The sequence below is a fragment of the Mustela erminea genome, chromosome 9 (genome assembly GCF_009829155.1).
Source record: "Mustela erminea isolate mMusErm1 chromosome 9, mMusErm1.Pri, whole genome shotgun sequence".
In the NCBI taxonomy this organism is placed as follows: domain Eukaryota; kingdom Metazoa; phylum Chordata; class Mammalia; order Carnivora; family Mustelidae; genus Mustela; species Mustela erminea.
In genome coordinates, this window is record NC_045622.1 from 290,982 (window position 1) to 313,357 (window position 22,376).

The following is a 22,376-nucleotide window of genomic DNA, read 5'->3' on the forward strand; positions in this document are numbered from 1 at the left end:
GTGTTGAGCCTCTGTCTTCAGCTCAGGTCATGATCTCAGGGTCCTGAGATCGAGCCCCACATCAGGCTCTCTGCTCAGCAGCGAGCCTGCTTTCCCCTGTTTCTCTCTGCCTGCCTCTCTGCCTACTTGTGATCTCTGTCTGTCAAATAAATAAACAAAATCTATTTTTAAAAAACACACAGATGCTCCTCTCCTCAGAAATTTCCATTATGTATCTGATGTATCACGTTGCCTGATAAAGATATGACCATATCTGTATGAATAACTCTATGAATGGTTTCTTCTGAGAGCTTATGTGGATACTCTTTTTTTTAGCAGTCAGTTTCACTAGACTGAGATTTTTTCTCCAGTTCTTACACTATAACTACAGACTAGCCTACAACCCTGAGAAGGATACATTCTGGGAGCTCTAGAAATAACAAAGGCGGCACACTCTGTTTATTTTGTATCCAGGAGCTCTTCACATTAATAGCAGGACTGGAAACACTGTAGCTATTTTATGTTTCTCAGAATAATGCCTCTACTCTCAGGGGATTTAGATGATGAGTAGCTCTTGGGAATTGCAAATCTTCAGGGCTGGTCTAATACATTCTATATTTTTGCAACCACTGCAAAGTTTAGACTTTTAGTTCGCAAAGATACCACTCAGTGACCTTATCAGGTAAGTTTCCTTTGTAGACCATATACTGTCATTCGGACGGAGGAATGTTCCATTAAGATTTGTAAAATCTCCACTTTTTTTAAATTCAGGGGTTTTTTTTCATCATGAGACCTGTATTCTTTAATCTTCATCCTCTTTCCCCCACCCTCACCACTGCTGACCATTAGTGTGTTCTCCACAGTTAAGAATCTGTTCCTTGGTTTGTATCTCTCTCTCTCTCTTTTTCCTTTTGCTCATGTGTTCTTTAAATGCCACAAATGAATGAGATCATATGGCATTTGTCTTTCTCTGCCTGACTTATTTCATTCAGCATCATACTCTCTAACTCCATCCACGTCATTGCAAATGGCAAGATTTCATTCTTTTTATGGTTGAGTTATTTTCCATTGTGTATATAGACCACATATTCTTTATCCATTCATCTATTAATACATACTTGGGCTGTTTCCCTATTTTCAGTATTGTAAATAATGCTGCTAGAAACATTGGGGTGCATGTATCCCTCTGAATTGGTGTTCTCGTATTTTTTTTGTAAATACCGGTAGTGTAATTACTGGGTTGTAGGTAGCTCTGTTTTTAATTTTTTGAGGAGACTCTGTACTGTTTTCCAGAGTGGCTGCACCAGTATGCATTCTCATCAACAGTGTAAAAAGATTCCCCTTTTTCCACATACTTACCAACATCTGCTCTTCCTTGTGTTGTTGATTTTAGCCATTCAGATATGTCACTGTGGCTTTGATTCTCATTTCCCTGATGATGAGTGGTGCCAACCATCTTTTCATGAGCCTATTGGCCATGCTGTAGTCTTCTTTGGAGAAATGTCTGTTGACGTCTTCCTTGCATTTTTTATTGGATTATTTGGGTTGGGTTTTGTTTGTTTGGTTGGTTGGTTGGTTTTGTTATATAAGACCTTTATATATTTTAGATACTAACCCTTTATCAGATATATCACTTGCAAATATCTCCCATTCAGTAGGTTGCCTTTTAGTTTTGTTGATGGTTTCCTTTGCTCTGCAGAAGCTTTTAATTTTGATATTAATCCCAATAATTTGTTTTGCTTTTATTTCTTTCACCTCAGGCAATATATCTGGGGAGGGGAGGATGCTATAGCTGATTTCAGAGAGTTTATTACTTGTGTTCTCTTCTAAGATCTTTATGGTTTCAGGTCTCACATTTAGGTCTTTAACCCATTTTGAGGCTTTTGTGTGTGTGTCTGGTGTAAGAGAGCATTTCATTCTTCTCAGTTTCATTCTTTTGCATGTGGCTGTCCAGTTTTCCCAAAACCATTTGTTAAAGAGACTGTCTTTTTGCCAATAGACAAAAAAAAAACAGTCTTTCCTGCTCTATCAAAGAGTAATTGACCATACATACAATTGTGGGTTTACTTCTGGGTTTCTGTTCTAGTCCATTGATCTTTGTGTCTTTTTATGCTACTGGCATAAAATTACACTGGGATAAGTTACAAAGTGGTAGTCATTTAATTTGTAATTTAGCTTGAAGTCTGGAATTGTGATGCCTCCAGTTTTGTTTTTCTTTTTCAAGGTTTTTTTGGCTATTTGAGGTCTTTTGTCCTTCCATACAAATTTTAGGGTTATTTTTTCTAGTTCTGTGAAAAATGCTGTTGGTATCTTGATAGGGATTGCATTAAATGTGTAAGATTGCTTTGGGTAGTGTTGCTTTGGTAGAGACACTAACAGTATTTGTTCTTCCAATCCATGAGCAATGCTGTCCCACTTCTTTGTGTCATCTTCAATTTCTTTCATCAGTGTTATGGTTTTCAGAGTATAGGTTTTTCATCTCTTTGGTTAGATTTATTCTTAGTTATCTTATTGTTTTGGGTGCAAACATAAATGGGATTATTTCTTCACTTCACTTTCTACTGCTTCATTATTAGCGTATAGGAATACAACAGATTTCTTTTTTTAAAACGATTTTATTTACTTATTTGAGAGAGAGGGAATGAGAAAGAGAGAGCATGAGAAGCATGAGAAGGGGGCGGATCAGAGGAAGAATTACACTCCCCACTGAGCAGGGAGCCCAATGCAGGACTCGATCCTGGGACTCCAGGATCACAACTCAAGCCAAAGGCAGTTGCTCAACCAACTGAGCCACCCAGGTGCCCACAACGGATTTCTTAAAAAGAGTTTTCTCTCTAACAAGATAGATAGTTTCTGGAATGTAACTCAGAATAGAAAATAAGGTAAGTACTTTGAATTAGATTAATTTTGAATTCTTAGTTCTTTTTCACCCCAGGAAATGAGGTGATCGCCTTCTTATGTCATTTGGCATTTTCTGGTTGGCATTATCTGTTGGAAAATCACATACCTTTCATCCTAGTAATTCTAATAATAGGTCTATGTCCAAAGGAAATTCTATCACATATGCAAGAAGATGTTTCCAAGAATGTTGATAGTATCACTTTCTTATCAGGAAAATGATGAAAAACCAAGCCCAAAAGTCTATCGACAGAAGAAGAAATAAATGAGCTGTGGTTTATTTGCACAATGAAATACTGTATAATAGCAAAAATTAATGATCTACAGTTGCATATAACAACATAGATGCATCTTAGAAAGATGGTATTGAGTGAAAAACACATTTCTGCAGGCTTCATATAGTATGAGACCATATTTTATAAAGCTCAAACACAAAGCTAAACAGTACATTATTTAAGCACATATATGTGCATAATAAAAATATAAAGGATAAAAGTGATAGAATGATTAACTGAATTTCAGAAGGCATCCCCACAGCAGAGGAGACAAGAGGTTGGATGAGGGGGTCACGTGAGCAGGTCAGTATTAGCAAGGATCCAGGACCTGGTTCACGCTGTGGCCTGTGATTAGTTCTCTCATGCTTTGTTTTGCATATTTATCCTTTAATGTGTATCAAATCCTGTATTAAAAAGAAAGAAAAAATAAATACATAATTTTAAAGTATGATAAAAATTTGATTAAATACTATGGATCATCCAGTAAATATTATAGTCCTCTAGTCATTTAGAAGTAAAGAAATAGTCTTTTCATTCACTTCTTTATTTATTTTCCACTTACTGTGAAATGCAATGAGTCAGGCACCGTGCTAAGTATTAGGGTTTCAAAGACAGTCAGTGTCCTTGAATAGCTCATCGTCAGGTGAAAGAAGTTTGACAACATGATTGCAGTTCTCCATCAATAAGAAAAATAAATAAAATGTAGCCAAAAATGCTTAGAACACAGGCACCTGGGTGGCTCAGTCGTTATGCGTCTGCCTTCAGCTCAGAGTCCTGGGATCGAGCCCCACGTCGGGCTCCCTGCTCAGTGAGGAGTCTGCTTGTCTCTCTCTCTGCTCCTACTCCTGCTAATGCTGTCTCTCTCGCTCAAATAAACAAAATCTATTTTTTAAAAAGTGCTCAGAACATAGTAGGTGCTTGAAACTATTAACTCTAATTCTTATTATTGCCATTACTGTTGCTATTTGAGCCAGGAAGCCATAGCGTTGAGGACACAGGGGCTGAGGACTTGATACTCTTCAAGAAGTACATGTTCTCGGGGCGCCTGGGTGGCTCAGCGGGTTAAAGCCTCTGCCTTCGGCTCAGGTCATGATCCCAGGGTCCTGGGATTGACCCCCACAATGGGCTCTTTGCTCAGCGGGGAGTCTGCTTCCTCCTCTCTCTCTCTCTGCCTGCCTCTCTGCCTGTCTGTGATCTCTGTCTGTCAAATAAATAAATAAAATCTTTGAAAAAAAAAAAAGTACCTGTTCTCTCTTCCTACCCCTGTGTGTATATAAGAATGGGTGTCTCTGTTCACATGGCGCCTCTGGGTAAGCAGGACCTGGAAGGTAAGAGAACAAAGCAAACCAAATACCATTTAATCTAAGCTCTACACCACACCGCCTGTTCTTTTAATATTTACTCTCTTTATAAATGTTTGCCCTTCGTGTTGGTCTGATCATTCTAAGAATGCAATTTCCTCACAGGGTTCTACTTATCTTAGGAAAGCAAAACTAGAAATAGCTTAGGGGCCACAGCGGAGAACAGAAACACAACACATCATGCCGGAGACGCTCTCGTCGGCCTCGGAGTCACTCGGCTTGGACACCCAGTGGCCTCCCCCCGCACCCTGGGGTGGAGGGGCCCTGTCAGGTGAAGGGTCCAGCGCACACATCAGCTGACGGAGTTTCATCCGGGATCAGAACTGCGAGTACAAACACAGTCGGCTAAGTAACAAGTCTGAAGTGAGGGAGCAGTTGAACTTCTGAGAGAAAGTCACACGTTTTTGTCCATCCGTAAGCAGAATCGTCATCATGCGTCAACAGACGGGAAAGCCTCTCATGGTCACAGTTCTCTTCAGGTCTTCATGGGCGACAATAGCGAAAGCCTGGAACCGCATAAAACCAAGAGTTTCGAGGTGAGAGGCCCACGCAAGCCACACGGGTTTCACATCAGATCTACAACTTAGTCACGCTTGTCACCACGAAGTCCGAAAATATCTCCACCAAAGGAGGAATTTAAGAAGAGAAGCAAACATGGCCCGTGGCAGCGGTGTGCTCCCTCAACAGCTCTGTGGGCACAGGCATGCCGCCCCCCGCATCCTCATGGCGCACTGAGGGCCGGTCAGACGAGCGGCCCAGCCAGCGGCGGAGAGCAGCGGGGTCTGTCTCCCTGCGGACCTCTGCTCTGGCCCCGCCACAAGGGCTCTGTCCTCTCGCCGGACTCAGGGGACCGGATGGCCCTCATTTATTCTCCCTCCTCTTCTCTGCTCTCTACAAACAGCCGAAACCAACAGGGAAATGATGCCTCCAGCGTTCACATGTATCAACAGCAAAACACAGGCTACCGCGGCCCATTGAGAGCCTCCCGATGTTGACTGAAAATGGCAGAAAACACGCAGAACGGTGAGGCAGACAGGCAAGATGGTCGCGCCCCTGAGTGGGGTCAGCAGGTCAAATACAGACGTCCGGTCAAACCTGAAATAGCGAATGCTGTTTAGTAGCAGTATGGCCCGTGCAATATTTGGGATATACTCATATTAAACTATTCGTTATTGCTTATCGGAAATTCCAGTTTAACTGACATCCACTATTTTGTCTGCTAACTCGGCAACACTACTAATGGTGGATTTCAGCAGTTCTAACAGCAGCGTCCGGCCAAACTGCAAACAGAAGTCCCAGGACCACCGCACACTCACCAAATGACAATGCACTCACCAAAACTGGTGGCGCACACTGTCCAAGGTGTAGACGACCCTCTCTGACACAATCCAGTTTCACAGAATATAGAATTAATTCAGTTAGAAAATATGCTGCAGCTTTGAAATGTACAGCATAAACTTGCATGTTAAAATTACGTCGTCATTTCTATTACTAATATATTCAGATAACTTTTCCTTTTTGTTGTTTAAAGTTTTTATTTTGCAAACCTAACAGACAATTGCATTCCATTATTTTAAAAGCTAGGGAAGACAAACAAGCCAGAAAATAAAACCACAGAGGATACCCTTTTCCCACCAACCTAGAGAAATCTTGATCATATCAGATGACTTTTCAACATATAAGTTCATGCCATTATTAAGTGCTTTCTCATTCATGTATTCATTCTTAGATAAGACTTTACCCACATGGAGCTTGCCTTCCAGCAGAAGGAGACAGAAAACAAACTTACAAATAAAATGTGATACATCACAAAATGAGCGAAAGAGAGACCGTCAAGCCAAGCAGGAGAGAAAGTGAGTGTTGCCCATCAGGGGAGACTGGTATTTGTGCGGAACGGTAAGGGGAGCGCTCCCTGGTAGGGTGAGCCCAGACGAGGGCAGGGAGTTGGTGTTGGACACAGTCCCGAAAATGACGGGGTTTTCCACCAGGGGAACACGGAAGCTCCTGGAAGGTTAAGTCTCCACGGCCCCGCCCGTTTTCAGAGCCGCGGGTGGCCGGGATGGGGCAGTGAGGGCGTGAGAAGTGCCCAGGAGTGCAGGCGCTCTGAAGGAGCAGCTCCCGAGCCTGGCTTCTCGCCCCCCACCCCCCCACTCTCTGAGCCGCCCCACGTCGCCCAGCCGCGGCGGCTTGTAAGACGGGGAGCCGATCTCTACGTCCTCCGCGCAAACACACCAGGTTGTCGTTTCTCCTGGGTCGCGTCCCCTTCCACGTTGGCCGAGGGGCTGCCCGTGAGGTGGTCGCCCTCCTGAGAACCTAGCGGGCAGTGGGGGTACGAGCCCCCTCTGCTTTCTCATGCCCCGTTAGTCCGGCGGAGATCCCTTCCGTTCTTCAGGAACCACCGCCAGAGTTTCTTCTCTTGGCAGCTTCAGTGAGGACAGATTCACCTGCCATAGAACTCCCTCCTTTCGGTGCACAGATCAGTGGGTTTGAGGGGCATCTTAGAACGAGGCAACTAAGGCAAAGCCTGTGCCCACCTGTCAGGAAGCCCGAGGGTCACCTCTGGCCACTCTTCCCATTGGGACCCTCAGAGGAAGAACTCGCCTGTTCCCAGATTTGCAGCCCGAGTTCGAGGAGGACGCTGAATCCTTAAACTCGGGTAATCAGACATCCGAGTCACCCACAGGCAAGGGAACAAACCATGATTCAGACTCACGAAGACTTAGTTCACTGAAATTATCATTTCTGTAAAACCATGTATGTTTATTTTAATCTTGAAAGTAACTGAAAGGAGTCAGACGTGAAAAGTGAGGGGACAGGTTGTAAAAAGGGTTAGCTAGCTCCTCTGGAACAGGAAAACACAGTGACTGAAATTTGGATCCAGTGTTTTGTCAGCCCGTCCCAGACCCACGTGCTTCCCTTCTCCCGTTGTTCTGCCCGCTGACCTTTTGTCAGCATTGCCCTTCGGGATAGATGTACAGCAAAGACACGATGCTCTTTGCATTGTTTTTTAGGTTAAGCCCAGCGCAGGGCCTGTACTCACGACGCCCTGAGATCAAGATCTGAGCCCAGACAAGAACCGGACACTTACCGGATGGAGTCAGCCAGGCGTCCCATTATGGAAATGACAAGCCTGTTCCATGCACGTGTGGGTCATGCAGTGAATCATGACGGATCTCAGCGGTACCTTCAAGGGGGTCATCAAATCCGCACGATGAGTGACTTGACTTTCTGTGTTCTTCTCACGGACATCTCCTGCCTCCGAAACAGGAGGCAAGACTCTTTGGGCAACTACAGAGCAAAGGCAACGTTTCTTTTGTGTCTTTTCTCATCTACTCCTGCGGCACGTGTCTCCTCCTGCCCGTTGGTTAAGTAAGTTCAAATCTGCCTGATGCAATTGAGAAGCATTCTTTCTAAAATCCGTACATTACTAGATTATTACAAGAACTGGTCAATTTAGAAATGAATGTGTTCAGTGCAGCATCACAGACATTGTGTTATAGAAAAAATATAGAATCAGCTTACCCATAATCTCAGTACCCAAAAGTATTGCTATTTGTAGTTTGGGATATCTCCCTCCTCTTTTGTATAATTCACACATATAAAATGGAAGGGTACTGCATGTATCTTTTTCAACTTTCTATTCTTTATGGTGTCTGGGTGGCTCAGTCAGTTAAGCATCTGCCTTCAGCTCAGCTCATGATCTCAGAGTCCTGGGATCGAGCCCCGCATCGGGCTCCCGGCTCCATGGGGAGTCTGCTTCTCCCTTTCCTTCCCCCTCTCATGCCCAATCTCTCTCTTTCTCTCTATCAAATAAACAAAATCCTTAAAAATAAATAAACTTTCTATTCTTTAGAGATATGCCATGAACATTTTAATCCACTAAGTTCAATATATGGCATAATATTTTATCATATAGACAGATCGTAATTCATTTGATCATTACCTCTTGTTGGACTCCAGGTTACTTAAGTGATCTTGTATTATAAGTGATACTGAAGTAAACACAATCTTCAAGAAATCATGCTCATATCCCAATTACAGCTTCCTAAAAATGGAGGAAATGGAGTTACTGGGTCAAAGGCATGACTGTCTCTGTGATTCCTGCGGCTGTCACCATGTTGGTGTAATACCTGCTGACCCACACAGTTCACCGGATACCAGCCTCACGTCATCTTCACAGCACTGGGCTTTATAATTTTTTTAAGCTTTATACCAAATTCAGAAAGAAAAATCTGGTAATATCACTTTAAATATTATTTCAATTATTGGTGAATTAGAATTGTATCTTTTAATATTCTTATAGTGAAGTACTCAAAGATATTTTTCTTTACCTAGAAGACTACATTACCGTCTGCCTTAGTTTTTGTTATAATTTGTCCTTATAGGCAGAAATGTTTGATTTTATAAAGTAGTTGACACAATTTTTTAAATATTTCCCCATTATCTCAAGGGCCCTTCCCCATCCCACATCAGACTGGCAGACACAGTTGCGCTCCCTGGGTTATTCTGAGCCCACATCAGTACTTAGTTTACTCACTCCAGACCCATACGGAATGTGTAAGGGCAAAGCTTTCTGCTCCAACAGCTGTAACTGTCTTAAGTTCTCATTATATTTTCTTAAACAAATTTGTCATCTATTTTGAATTACACATTGTCTAAAATCCAAAACATACCGTTTAGAAGGCACCGTCATATCCTACCTCAGAAATGACTCTAACCCTGAGAGCTTTTGGAGACATGTTATCTCCAACTGAGCAGCCTTGCATTGCGTTTGTTTCATCTTTGTGAAGTTTGTTTCTTTGTGAGAAGAAACCACCCCACCAAGTTAATGCAAGGAGCATCTTGTGGTCCGACGGTCCCTGGACATGGGCAACGTTGCACCTGGTGTCAGCAGGGACCCACTCCACACAGACATGAGGAGTCTGGGGAGGAAGATGCTAGAAGATCCTGGAGAAAAGGCCGAGGCAAATGCAGGAATCAGCGGACCATGTACATGCTGCCCAATCAGACATGCGGTCCCTGCTCTCCTCTCCCGGAGAAGGTGTCACACCAGCCTCCAGCCAGATTTACGAGATGCTCTGACAGGCCCTCTGCTCATTGCAACAGGTTCCTGTCACGGATGGACCCCCATGGTCACGCTTTGGGGTGCACTGCTGAGATCAGAACAAAGTAAGTGACAGCTCCAAGGACAAGAGAGAAAAGCAACACAGTCAGATGAAACCTGAAAACCATCAGGGCAAATCAGCCTGGGCCAATGACGGTGCAGAAGGGGAATCTGGGGTGGAACCTTCCAGGACCCAAACCTGAGACACCAGCGTATGGCTGGGACCCCCTCATGTGGTGGAAAGGCATTCTTTCTCAGTAGGAACCCCTGGCTACTGACCCAGTCCGCTGCCCGTGTGTTGCCTCTCACGGCCTCTGGTGCGGACTGAATGAAGGCTGTGCATGTGCCTATTTTCACAAGGACCGGCAAATATTCATGGAGAATCAGAAGGTTCTTTTTATGTCAGTCTCCATGTTCACGTCTTCTTCATCTTCCAAAACCCTGCCTACTTTACTGCTCTCTACCAAGATCCCTCGAACCACTTTCACTGAAACAATGCCACCTCTTTCGGGGTTATGCTTTTGAACTAGTTGAGCCTTGTGGCTAATATTTTTTCTTTTTCAACAAAAAAAATTGGGGGTGCTGACTTTATGCACTTCATAGCTGAGTGTCATCCAGCCTCCCCATGGGAGCGCACCACACAGAGCTGTTGTTCACCATGTCACCTGGTCGTTTTATGACTAAAACCCCAAGGTTACACAATGACTAGAGATCAGAAAGCTGTGATAATAGTTCATTGAGTTCTCTTTTAAAAATGGAACAAATATTTCTTTAGCCCTGAAAATGAAGTGGCATATTCAAAAAACATTCAGATGAAAACTGAAGTATTCAGTCATTAAAATTATGTCTTTACAAGCGAAAACATCTGGATAGCTGCTGTTGATGCATTATTTTGTTCCAAACTTGAGCATCACATGGGAGTCGCCACATTTCATATTGGTATGCACGTCACACTTTCTGCAAGAGAAAGCCATGCAGAAGTCTATAATTCAGTTTGTCTAAGCTCTTCAGTGCACTTTTACTTTACAGGCTCCCCGGGTCCATCACAAGCTCGCTGCTTTGCTTATAATCTAACGGTTGGGGCGTTGCTTGATGAAGTCACATATATGCACGTGAGAATGCCTTCGTCAGTTATTTCATTGTCCCATTCATCTCTAAATCCTTACATGTTAATATCGCATTGTTTTAGTAACCATCTAATGTATCAAATATTTCCACATTTGAATACATTTACAAAATTTTATTAGCTATCCTTATTTGCTTATTCTTCAAACTAACTTCAAAATTTTTAAAGATTTTATTTATTTATTCGAGAGAGAGTGTATGAGAGAGAGCGAGAGCAGAAAGAGGGGGGAAGGACAGAGGGACAAGCAGACTCTGCTGAGCAGGGAACCTGCCTCGAGGCTCAGTCCCAGAACCCTGGGATCATGACCCGAGCTGAAGGCAGATGCATGTCTCGGAGGATATGTGCACCACCAGAGGGAGAATATAATGTGAGTTTTGTTCTGATTTTTTTTTAAGATTTTATTTATTTATTTGAGAGAGAGAGAGCATAAGCAGGGGGTGACGGAGGAGGCAGAGGGAGAAGCAGGCTCCCTGCTGAGCACAGAGCCTGATGCGGGACTTGATCCCAGGACCCCAGGATCATGACCTGAGCCGAAGGCAGATGCTTCCCCGACTGAGCCCCCCAGGCGCCCCGTCGTGTTCTGATATTAAAGATGCTAAATCTGGTCACTTAGTTAGGTCGTGTTACCACATTGCTCCTGTGAAGATCCTGTTTTCCCTTTGTAAAAAGCGATCTGTGGGGTGGGGTCTGAGACTGACCATTCTGTCCATGCAGTGAACCCCGTGTCCGTTGGCGCATCTTGCTTGAGCTCATTATTCCATAGTTTTGCAAAACACTGATTTTCTCATTCGATCACTCCTTCTACACTTACTGGCTGTGAGGACACCCCCTCTACCCCATACCTTTATCTCTGTGCTCACAGATTCTGTTTCCGTCCTCTGTGTGATGATCCGTGGCCACTATCAGGATTTTGTTGCTCAAACCACCCCATGTCTAAGCAGTAGGAACTCCCTGACTTCTGACTCACTTTAATGCACGGCTGTAATTTCTTGAACGCTTCTTTGCTTTCAACCTGACGGGGCTGGACTTTTTTTTTTTTTTTAATTCTTTTTTTTTTTTTTTTTTACTTTTTAAAGATTTCTTTATCTACTTGACAGAGAGACTACAAGTAGGCAGAGAGGCAGGCAGAGAGAGGGGGAAGCAGGCTCCCTGCTAAGCAGAGAGCCTGATGCAGGGCTCGATCCCAGGACCCTGAGATCATAACCTGAGCTGAAGGCAGAGGCTTTAACCCACTGAGCCACCCAGGCAACCCGGGGCTGGACTTTTTACTTTCTGCAAACCTGGGAATAGGCACTGCTCCAGGGACCCCGAGGGCTGTAAGTAGGGACGGCAGTCGGCTCTCCGGCCTGTGCCGTGGAGGTGCGCATTGCTGGGAGCTGAGGGCACGTAGGTATCTGGCCCCCTCCATGGCCGCTGTGCCTCTCCCCCCAGCTGCGGTGACCTCCAGCCGCTCTTCTCACAGGCAGTTCTGCTCCCCTTCAACGAGTTCATCACACCAGAGCCGGTCACCTCTCCAAAGTTCACATCTGTTCCTGTCACACGCAGGGCAGAAGCGTCTGTGGGCCTGACCACTTCATGACCCACTGAAAGCCATGTGGGGACTGCGTTTTGATCATCGGATAATTGCCCGAATCCTCCACATCATTGAGAAGACCCCATGTGGCCTGTTCCCTACTGCCATGGTCACACGTGGACCACAGTACCCCTATGCCAACATGACTGGTCTCTTGAGAAGAGCGGGAAATTAGACAGACATGTGCAGAGAAAGGACAATGTGGAGAATAAGAGAACATGGCCACGTGCAAGCCAGGAGAGGGGCCTGGGACAGAGCCTGCCCAAGAGGAGCCCTGCCAGCTCCTGGGTCTCACATTTCCTGCCTCCAGAACCCGGAGGAATACACTTCCATCGCTAAGCCCCCCGGGCTGTGGTTCTGGGCTACAGCAGGCTCAGCAGACCGACACCTGCCTCCCTGCCTTTGTAGCTCACAGCGTTGGCCCAGAGGACCCCCACAGACACAGGATACACGTTTTCTCACGTGACTGGAATTAATCCCCAGCTACCTTCGGGCCTTCCAGATTAGAAGGCCAGTAACTGTGGCCTCGGGATCAGAACCGACTTCACGTTCTGCCACCCTGCTGGCTGAGGGACAGTGAGATGGGAAGGGAAGCGTGTCTGACCCACGGGAGGAGTTTGATGACTCCACGAGAGGCTGCACACAGAGCGTGCTGCTTCGTGCCTCAGAAGTCACGGGCACTCCGAGAACGTTCACTACGCTGACGCCGTCCTTGCTGGGCCACGAGCGTGGTGGAGAGAAGATGTGACACAGCGGGGACAGGTGAGGCTGGTTTGGCGATCTCGTGCAGGGTCCAGAACTCAGGATACATCGTGCGTTTGCTTTGGCACCTTAATTATAAGTGAATTAAGAGAAGACCAAATTTCTCAAAAAAGAGCGTGTCTCTTCACCGTGTGCTAACACGCTTCCTGGGACCGTTCCTGCTGTGTGGGTCTCACCACCACGATCCGCTGCCGGAGACACGCGCAGACGCCCCCGGCGCAGCAGGTAGTGCGGCTCCCCTGCAGGAGGAGGGCTGTCCCGGAGCCGTCTCTGAAGACTGCAGCCTCCCAGACCCTGCTCAGAACAGAGCAGGGCTGAACGGCGGGAGCCGGCGGCAGGGGGTGGGCATCGATCTAAGCTCCTGAACAGTATCTAGAAAAAGGCATTCTCACACCGCGGTCACATTGGTGTTTGGATGTGAGACTTTATGTGACATGAAAGCAGGGAAACGTGGGTGTCAGGATAAGAACTTCCAAACTAGAAGAAGTCACCGAGGGCCGTTGCTTTTATTACACAGGCACGCAGTAGCTTGGGGCCCTCGTCTCTGACCTTCAGGGAACAGATGAACCCATCAACCTCACGGAAGCCAAGAAGCAAAGGGGGCTAGAGAGGGACCCGGAGGGGCCGGCCGTAAACGGAAGTGAGGAAGACGGAGTCTCACTGGCCTCAGACACCGTCTGCGACCAGCTGAGTCCAGAAAGTCACGTTTTAGAAGCATGATCTCTCTCCCAGCAAATTTTAAGTACACGGTGTTGTTAATTACAGTCACCACGCTGCGTGCGACATCTACAGACCTCACTCGTCACGCACAGCCGAAATCTGGTACCATCGGACGGTCTCCTGCTGCCCCGACCTGCACCCCCAGCGACCACCATTCCTCTCCCGGCTTCCGTGAGTTTGACTGTTTTAGGTCCCACTCATAAGTGCGATCATCTCAACAAAGTCGTTTTAAAAAAAAAAAAAGAAACAGGATCTGACCCTGCCACCCCAGTTTGAGAACGCTGGCATTGGTAACTGATTCTCTCTCTCACGTCTTTTTTTTTTTTTTTTTCTTTAAATCCTTCAAGGGCAGACTAGGCTGTTTCTCTGTCCCTGTGGCTCCATGTGGCCCTAACAGGCCACTCTTTCTTATAATTAATCGAGAAAATGTTCTAAATGTCACTGGGACAACATTAAATGGCCTCCAGCTCTCACAACTTTCCTGGAGGGATCGGTTCCACTTGAAACACTGCACATCAGAATTATTCTCACTCAGAGAAAAGGCTTCTCCTCAAGTCAAGCTGGTGCCCCAGGCTTCGGTCTAGAGGTGAGTAGTCTGCAGGGGATCCCAGCACTGTCGGCCCTCAGAACGCCAGAATGGCCTCTCCCACCCAGCAGGATGAAACACCCAATCCCACGAGCGCGTCATCTTCCAAGCTACTCCCTCTCCAAAGATGACCAGAGCCTACTCAACCCTCAAGCTGCCCCGTGACTGTTGTCCCCAACATTGACAACTCCCCACCCACCCCCATGAGCCAGGATGTCTTTACCCCCAGAGGAGAACCATTCCCTCTTCCTCCAGGATTTCCAGTCACTTGGGAGATGAGAGAGACCTTCAGAGATCTTTCTACAGGAGAACTAACTACTTTCTCATTGTTAAATTCAGAGGAAAAGTACTCTGTGATTAAAAATAAGTGAAGAAAGGCTAATGTTCAAAACTAGGCACAGCTCTCCCATCTGGATGGATCTGCTCTTGGCAGAAGATGCGTGCTCCTTCTTTTCCAATAACCCCGGGTTGTGTGACTGATTTCTGAGAAGATGCTGTGTTGCAAACTCCAGGTGGGCCACGGCCCACTGACGACACCAGAGCGTAAACCAGGCGTAACCCTCCCATTAAACTCTGCGCAGTCCCAAGGCACACCAGGGATGATGCTGAAAGACAGGCATTTTTCTAGAGAAGCACAGACCATTTATGGGAATGTTTGAAGTGCCGTTGAGTAAACACAGACACTGGAGAAGAGTCAGGCTTAATCCAAAAAGCTTGAGTCTAGGGGAGTCGGGGGAAGGGATGGCCGACAGCAGAAGGTTTCCGTGACCTGAGGGTGGACAGTTTGCACATATTGTGTCTATCACCGTAAATATTTCTATGGCCTGTTGAGGCAGCGATCCTTTTTCTGAAAATGGATGCTGGCTTTTAGGTATCTAACCCTCCGTTTGTAATGGTTATATGCGTGCATTTAATTTATGTTATTTCCTTCAATCTTCACTTAAAAATTGTTCGCTAAGTTAAACATATCCGTCGGGTGTAGCGAATGCTCCCACTGCCCTTCCTCTCATCCCCACGCTGTGGCTGTGAGCCCTGCTGCGGCGGGGCGATGAGTCGACAGCAGCCCCCCGGCAGCACGGCTGTCCCCAGTCCCCGTCAGGACCTGTCCAGAGCCCGAGAGCTTGCTCAGCCCCACAACGCACAGCCCGGGAGCCTGGGGCAGCACTCCGGCAGGGAGGCATGGGACCTGCAGGGAAGTGTGCGAGCTCCTTCCTTCAGAGGGACTGTCCCAGGCGTCGTTCTGTATGTTCCTCAGAGACTCCTGTAAAGCTGTGCCAGCCCCGACTTCAAGGACCCCCCATGATGTGGGCTCCTTCTCCCTCCCCCGCTCAGGCTCTGTGCACCCTCCCTCCTGCGTCCTGGGCTGCCGTCCAGGTCCACACACCTGTTCCCGGCTTCCCACCTCAGGCTCTGCTTTCAGAAGGAACCAAAGATATCACATATGTTAAGATCTAGTGTCATCAAGACGGCAGAAATCTAGATACTGAAACACAGGCGGTGAGAGCCGCTTGGAAACAGTATCATCTAATCCTTCAACACTTTATCTACGTAGCACTTACCGAGTTAATATTTGCAAAACACTCAGCCCTGTACTCACTGCATAGTAAGTAGCATGCATCTATTAAACAAATAGAAAATAGATAAATGAACTAAGTCTTCAGTATCTACAGATTATATCTCCCCATTTAAACCATCCCTCAGCCTTTCAACAAACTCCAACAGTCTTTTTATTTCAACTTTTTATTTCGAGATAATTAGACATTCACTGAAGTTGTAAGAAATAAATTACAAAATGACCATATGTGCCCTTTATGTGGGGAGCTTAATTTTAAATACAGTGCTAATCAAAAGAATTCAGTTTCTCTCCTTTCTCTTTTCATTTTGCCTGGAACACAGGGTCCAGTGCTTTTTTACTGCAGGGAAATTTTCATAACATAAAATTAACCATTTTAAAGTGAATGGCATTTAGTGTATTCATTACACTGTGTGATTGTCCATATCAAGTTCCAGAACATTTCATGAGCTGAAAAGAAGTCCCTGAACCCAGGAAGCAGCCACTCGCTCCCTGTTCTCTCTCCTCCCAGCCCCTGGCGAGCACCAATCTGGCTCCGTCCCTGTGGATTTATCTGTTCTGGATATTTCATATAAGTGGAGCCATACATTTTCAGACCTTCTGTGTCCGGCTTCTTTCACTCGGCACAGTTTCTGGGATTTGCCCACAGTGTGACATATACAGATACTTCATTCTTTTTATTGTTGAATAATAACCCACTGTATGTACTAACGACATTGGTTGGCCATTCGTGCACTAATGAACATTCTGAGTCTTTCTACTTTTTGTCTGTTGTGAAAGTACTGCAATGAAGAGTCCTGTACAAGGACTTGAGTACTTGTTTTCTTTTTCAAAATTTTTAATTTTTTTGAGAGAGACTGAGAGAGAGAGCATGTGTGTGAGCAGGGGTGGGTGGAGAAGCAGAGGGGAAAGAGACTGTCCAGCATGGAGCCCGCCACGGGGCTCTGTCTCTCCAACTCCGTCTCACGGCCCTGAGATCATGATCTGAGCTGAGATCAGCAGTCAGAGGCTTAACTGACTGAGCCACCCTGGCATCCCTTGAGAACCTCTTTTCAGCTTGGGGGGTGGTGAGTTTGCCTAAGAGTGCAGTTGCTGGGTCATATAGTAATTCTACGTTTAACTTTCTGAGGAGCCACTAAACGATTTTCCACAATGGCTGCACCATTTTACATTCCCACTAGCAGTGTGCAAGGGTTCCAATTTCTCCATAGCCTCGACAACACATTTTTGTGGTATTATAGCCATCCTCATGGGTGTGAAGCGATATCTCATTTTGGTTTAAATTTACATTTACCTCATGACTAATGATGTTAAGCATCTTGTCATAGGCTTGTTGGCCATTTGTTTATTTTCTTTAAATATACGTCTGTTCAGCTCGTTTGTCCATTTTTTATTCAGGTTGTCTTTTTGTTGTTGAATTGTAGGAACTCTTTATATATTCTGAATAATAGATCCTGATCAGACGTATGATTTGCAAATATTTTCTCACATTCTGTAGGTTATCTTTTCATTAATGTCCTCGTTGATGTCCTTCAATGCACAAAAGTTTTAATTTTGATGATGCTTAGTTTATCTGCTTTTTTTTTTATTGTTTATACTTTTGAATTATCCAACAATCCATTGCCAAGTCTACCGTCATGAAGATTCACTTCTTATTCTAAGGTTTTTATAACATTAGCTCCTACATTTAGGTTGTTTATCCTTTTTGGATTAATTTTGTACATACTATGAGGCACAGGTACAACTTTATCTTTAACATGTGCCTGTCCAGTTGCCCCAGCATCACCTGCTGAGGAAACCATTCATTCCCTATATGGGGGTCTTGGCGCTCCTGTTGAGAATCAACCGTATGTGCGAGGACTTATCCCTGGGCTTTCTGTGCTCTTCCACAGATCTTTATGTCAACACCACACTCTTTGGATTACAGTACCTTTTTATTAAATTTTGATATTAGAAAGGGGAGTTCTCCAACTATGTTCCTTCTCAAAATTGTTTTGACTCCTTCCAATACCATATGAATTTGTGGATTGGCTATTTTGGGGGAGGAAAAAAGGCTATTGGAATTTTGATAGAGACTACATAAAATCTGTAGGTCACACGAATATTAAGTCCTCCAATCCATTAACGTATATAATCCATAAATGTAACCTTGATTATGTTTATTTATAGGTGTTTCATTATTTTGGATGCTACTGTAAGTGAAAGGTTTTTTAATTTTATTTGTGGACAATTCGTTGCTGGTGTATAAAAATAAAACTGATTTTTGTGTATTGATCTCGTATCCTACAATTTTTCAGAATTTATTAACCCTAATAGTATTTTTTGTGGATTCTGTAGGATTTTCTATATATAAGAACATCTATGGATAGAGATAGTTTTACTTTTTCTTTTCCAATTTGGATGTCTTTGTTTCTTTTTCTTGCCTAATTGCTCTGGCTAGAATGTCCAGTATAATGTTGAACAGAAGTGGCAAAACTGGGCAGCCTTGTCTTGTTCCTCATCTTACGAGGAAGGCTTTCAGTCTGTAACCATTGAGCATGATGTTAGCTGTGGGCTTTCCATAAATTCCTTTTGTGAGATTGAGGAAGTTTCCGTCATCCTAGTTGGTTAAGCTATTTTTATCATGAAATGGTGTCGAATTTTGTCAAATGTTTTCCTGCATGAATTGAGATGACCATGTGAGTTTTTTTTTTGGTGGGGAGGGGTTGTTCTTGATTGCATCAAAGTTATATTGATTTTCATATATTGAGCCTCACTTGAATTTGTGAATACATCTCACTTGGTCATGGTGTATTATGATTTTAACATGTTGCTTGATTGAATTTTATTGAGAATTTTTACATATATATTCATAAGGAATGTTGGTCTCTAGTTTTCTTTTCTTGTGATGTCATTATCTGGCTTTGGTACTAATGCTGGATTAAAGCAAACCTCTTTTAGAATGGATGTAGTTGTTTGTTTGTTCGTTTTAAATCCAGTCTGCCTCTCTTTGAATTTTAATTGGAAAGTTAATTCGTTTACATTTAAATTAAATTAGATTAGATTACTAGCAAGGAAAGACTATTTCTATTTGTTTTTTATATTTCATAACTTTTTTCCTCAATTCCTTCATTATTGTCTTCTTTAGTGGTTAGTTTTTTTTTAACAGTTTATCATCTTCATTCTTTGATTTTATTTTCTGTGATTTTTTTTATTCCTTTCTTACTGCTTATTCTCTGCACTTACACAGCTCTGTCCTACCTCCCTTATGGCACTGTCATCACAAATCACATATTTATTTGTTTTGTAACCATGACCATGGATTGATAATTTCTGTTTTTGCATTTTAAGTCATGGCGGGGAATCAGTTACAAACCAAAAATCCAGTCAAACAATGCTGCTATCTCTTATAGTTACCCATGTAGTTAATTTTCTCGTGTTCCTTGTTTCTTTGTGTGGCTTCAGGTCACCATCCTGTGTTCTTGCATTTCCATCTGAAGGATTCACTTTGGTATATTTTCATAGAGCAGGTCTGCTAGTTATGAACTACCTCAGCTTTTCTTTATTGGAAAAATGTCCTAGTTTTTCCTTCATTTTTGAAGGATAGTTTTGCCAAATATACAATTTTTGGTTGGCAGATTTTTTTCTTTCAACACTTGAAATATGTCACTCCATGTCTTCTGAATCCATGGATTAGGCTAAGATATTGTCCATTAATCTTAGTGAGAATTGTTCATATATAATGCCTTGTTTATCTCACTGGTTTCAGAGTTCTCTGGTTTTGTTTCAACAGTTTGATTATAGTATATGTCAGCATGGTTATCCTTGTGTCTATCCTCCTTAAAGTTTGCTGAACCTCTCAGATGTGTAGATTCATGTTGAAATTGGGGAATTTGGGGGCCATTATTATTTCAAATTTTCTCTCTGTCCCCTTCTCTCTGTCTTCGCTCTTGGGGCTTCCCTGATGAATGTGTTCTTTTGCTTGACCAAGTCCAACAAACCTCGATTTCTCCATTCCTTCTTCTTTCTTCTCCCTGGACTGGGTAATTTTAACTGATCTGTCTTCAAGTTTGCTGATTCTTTCTTCTACCTGCTCGGATATGCTATTGAAACCTACTACTGAATTTTTCATTTCTGTTCTTGTGCTTTTCAGGTCCAGAATTTCTGTTGGGGTCCTTTTTATAATTTCTATCTCTTTATTGATATTCTCTGTTTTTTGAGACATCATGTTACTAACCTTTATATCTTTGTCCATGGTCTCCTTTAAGTCTGTGAGCCCAGAGGACAGTTGGCTTAAAATCTTTGTCTCATAAGTCCAATATCTGTGGTTCCTAAAGGACAATTTCTGTCCATTTCCTTTGTGAATTGGCTCTACTTTCTTTTTTTCTTTGCACACTGCATATTTTTTTGTGGAAAACTGGATATTTGAATATTATAATATGATAACTGGAAATCAGATTCTTACCCCCTTCTTGGATAAATTTATTTTATTTTATTTTTGCTTGGTATAGGTTGTACTGGTATGTTTCTTTTGTTACTTTTCTAAACTGTTTTATAAAGTATGTATTCTTTTTTGCGTATAGTCTCTGAAGTCTCTGTCCCTTTGGCTTGTAGTCAGCTTGTGTTGACAGAGATTATCTTGAATGCCTGGGTGAAAGTAAGAAAGGGAGGAAGGGAGGAAGGGAGGAAGGAAGGGAGGGAGAAAGAGAGAAAGAGAGAAAGACAAAAGAAAGAAAGAAAGAAAAAGAAAGAAAGAAAGAGAGAGAGAGAGAAAAGAAAAGGGAAGAGAAGAGAAGGGGGAAAGAGCCTCTCTCAATGTTTGCAGACTGGCTCTCTCAGTCCTTAGCCAGGCTGTTTATGACTCTGCATTAGGCTGCACTTTGTGCTTTCCCAGCCTGAAGAATGGCCAGAGATGGAAGCTCTGGGTGTTCTCTGGTCTTTCTGAATATGCATTCTGCCCTGGGTGTGCACATGACTTTCTAGATTCCTGGATGTATGCTGGCACTTCTCAGTGCCCTAATCATCCAAAGAAACTCTCGCCCCAGTTTCTCTTCCTAGACTGTTGGAGTGTCAATTATTTATTTTTATTTATTTGTTTATTTATTTATTTGCCTCAAATGCAATCTTTCACCCCAGGGAGTAGCACATTGTTCATTTGTCTTACAGGGTTTTCAAGAATATCCTCTGTATAGCCACCCTTTGACCCCAAGTGAGTTCCATGTTAGCTGAAACCAAAACAAGCACCTTACATAGTCCTTTAGGTCATCTCCAGATAGTTCAAAACAGACAAAACATAGTTCTTTGAGAATATGATCTTTCTGCTCCTTCCAGAACCAGAGACCAGGGTCCACATGGGGAACTCTGGCTGCTATCATCTAAGACCACCACCAGGCCTCGAAGTGGAGTGAGGCAAGAGCAAGCAAAATCCTACAAAGCTTTCCTATTATGTTAAATTGCCACCACCAGCACCCCTTTCTTGTACAGCATTTGCTTGCATTCTGTAAACCTGTGGCTATTTTCTAGAGTTCTGACAAAGTTGCTTATAACCGGTTTTGCTTTATTTTTTGGTATTTCTGTGAGGGATGGGCCTCTGGAGTTACCCATTTCATCTTGTTTGCTGACATCACTTTTTCAGAAAGTTTTTTTTAATTTCATCTTTGATGTCTAGAAGTTTTCAAAGGGGAAAAAACTGTTAAGAATTATTATCAACAGGGGCGCCTGGGTGGGTTAGTGTGTTAAGCTGTTACCTTCAGCTCAATTCATGATCTCAGGGTCATGGGATTGAGCCCCACATGAGAATCTCTGCTTGGCGGGGAGCCTGCTTCCCCCTCTCTCTCTGCCTGTCTCTCTGCCTTCTTGTGATCTCTCTGTGTCAAATAAATAAATTAAATCTTCTTTAAAAATTTCTAAAAAGGAATTATTATCAACACCCACCAGATGATAACTTCCCTGATGATTTCTTGACCATATTTATTTATATAAAATATATTTAAATACATATTTAGAAAGGTTTGTAATAAATGTCAGCATCATTTATGAAAGTGGCACATACCTGGAGAGCAAAAGAAACTTTAATGGAGTGGGCTTCCACTTCTTTTACCCTATTCTCTTTATGTATAGGCTTACATCAACTCCACATGCAAAATCCCACCACCATCTTGGAACAGAACCCCACAGTCAAGACTTAGGATGCTGGTGGAAGAGCACTTTCCCCACTGTAATCTGACAGGACATCTACTACCAGCCCATTGTCGGTGGCCATGAGTGAGAGAGGAGTGGTGAGTCAGCAGTATCTGTGTTTCTAGCCTGTGTGCCCTCCCTCCCCTCTCACCAAATAACACCTTCTGCTCATCCCTCTGGAAGCTAGATCCAAGTCAAGACCAGCCATCTTAATGAAGTCTGAGAAGCGTTCCCACATGCACTGATCTCTCTTTCCTCAG

The 22,376-nt window shown here is 43.8% G+C and overlaps 1 long non-coding RNA gene across 1 annotated transcript; it reads left to right on the plus strand.

Moving 5' to 3' along the window:
• Positions 1-6,257: 6,257 nt before the first annotated feature.
• Positions 6,258-22,254, plus strand: LOC116599250. Its single transcript, XR_004289295.1, has 3 exons — positions 6,258-6,366; positions 7,525-7,882; positions 22,057-22,254. It is a non-coding gene; the product is annotated as an uncharacterized LOC116599250 (long non-coding RNA).
• Positions 22,255-22,376: the final 122 nt, after the last annotated feature.